Below are 2,254 nucleotides of genomic sequence, written 5' to 3'. Positions count from 1 at the left end.
TAGTTATTGGAGTCAAAAAACATATTATTTGAATGTTAATTATTAATATATCTATCAAAATATATGTGAAATTAAAAGCAAATGCATTAGATAATGATATTTTCATACTTATTCAAAATTCATATTAACAAAAATTTGCAGGACTATCTGGAATGTCTTAAGAATTTTTACGGTGATACGAGGAAACATTTTACACTTTTTAGCCCTTTTTGAAAATATACTACATATGTTTAGAAATAATTTTTATTTACATCATTATTTTCAGCTTTCCAATTTTGTGTGAGTGAAATTTTTTAACTCAATTTGAAGTCGCATACTCATTGGGAAATTAGTTTAAAATCAATTGCAAAATTGGTATCAAACAAGAAAATGAATTAATTGTCTATTGAGATCTAGATCTGGGTTATGTGTAAAAATTCAAGTCTCCAGCTCATCGAAAAGTTAGTTGCAAAATTTATACCAAATAGACAGTCAGACGAGAATGCGAGAAAACTTCCCGATAAGTTAGAGACTTTAATATATACAAGCATATCCAAGAAATGGATGGCAATGCAGCATTAACTCACTTTCATGTCTAACTGTTTTGTATAAATTTTGCAATTGGCTGTAGATTAACTTCCCGAAAAGTTCATCATCATCATCATAAGGTCGTCAGTCCTAAGACTGGTTGGACACGTACCTTCACTCTTTCTTAACCTGAGCTAAACTTCGCATTTCCCTAAAACTAGCACAACCTACATCCTTAACTATTTGCGAACAGTAATCTAATCTAGGTCTACCTTTACCCCTCTAACTCCTGTTTCTGCCTCTAATATGTCTCTGACTAGACCTTCATGTCCCGAAAAGCTAGACTTGAATTTTTCAAAAAAGCTCAGAACTGGATGAAAATGTGATATTAACGTGTTTTTTGATTAACTGCCTATTTGATACAAATTTTGCAATTGGTTTTAAACTGACTATCCATTTCTAGGCGATTGATCTATAAAAATTCAAGTCTCTAGCTCATCGGGAATTCAGTTTAAAATCATTACATTCAGCGATAAAATAACATTCTAATAAGGTCTAGGTATATTTTATACCTTTCTCGGTAAGATTATTTAACTTTCAAACATAACTTTTTCAATTTGATTTAAATATCCATTTATGCACAGGATGTCCTAAGAATGTGCCTATTAATAATGAAACAACTTCGAGCTTCTTTTTATTAGCTATTAACTGACATATTAAAAGCAGAAACATGAGTTAAGAGGAGTAGAGGTAGACCTAGATTATCCATTACAAATCATTAAAGATGTAGGATGGGTAAAGGTCTAGATGATGGCCCCCCACCCCCGATGGGAGGGATTGAAATAGGAGGTCTCCACCACCACTGTACCATAAAAAGTTCGTGGCGGTCTCACCCCCTTAAAAAGTTATAGGGGTTCAAAGTTAATAAATATGCCAATTTTTATACATTTCATGTAAATATTTGTATAGTCATTCTTAAACAATATTCAAAGGTAAAACTAATGGAAAAATACATAAAAATATTGAGAAAGTTATATAAACATTATTTAAATATCTTTATCAATAGGGTAGGTTAGGTTAGGTTAGGTTATCGAGTTTTGTTCAAGTGACCACCGTCTTTCGATCCCCCACCTCCACCCATTTGAAAATATTTTTTTATTGATTTTGATTTGAATTATAGTGTATGAAAATTGTCAAAATAATCAACTTTCAACCCCCATAACTTTTTATGAGGGTGACACCGCCGCAAATTTTTTATGGGGTTTTACTCAGGTGACCACCCTCTTTCGATCCCCGCTACCCTCTTTCGATCCCCCCTACCCCCACCCCCATGTAACCCCCATAACTTATTATGGGGCTGAGACCGTCACGAACTTTTTATGGTACAGTGGTAGGGGAGACCTCCTCTTTCGATTCCCCTCAAAGGGGGTGGGGGCCATCATCTAGACATTTACCAAAAAAGTAACTAACAGATTTCTTGTAACATATTTTAGACTGACTTCTTTATGAAATGCTTCACTATGACCTGCTACGGTTAGGAGTATGTATATATACATATATATGACTGTAGTAATACGAACGCAGACGGGAAATTAATATCCTAAAATACAAAGTTGGTTGATATATAACTTAGACCGCGCGGAATTTTTCTGAAATATTGGACCACAAATTATTCGTGGTACGCAGGCCGGATTTATGGGAGGATAATTTGCAGATATTTATGGCAAGGTGTGCGATATAAGGAGAA

This window comes from Agrilus planipennis, unplaced genomic scaffold (genome assembly GCF_000699045.2).
Source record: "Agrilus planipennis isolate EAB-ADULT unplaced genomic scaffold, Apla_2.0 scaffold11, whole genome shotgun sequence".
Classification (NCBI taxonomy): Eukaryota; Metazoa; Arthropoda; class Insecta; order Coleoptera; family Buprestidae; genus Agrilus; species Agrilus planipennis.
This window is presented reverse-complemented; position numbering follows the sequence as displayed.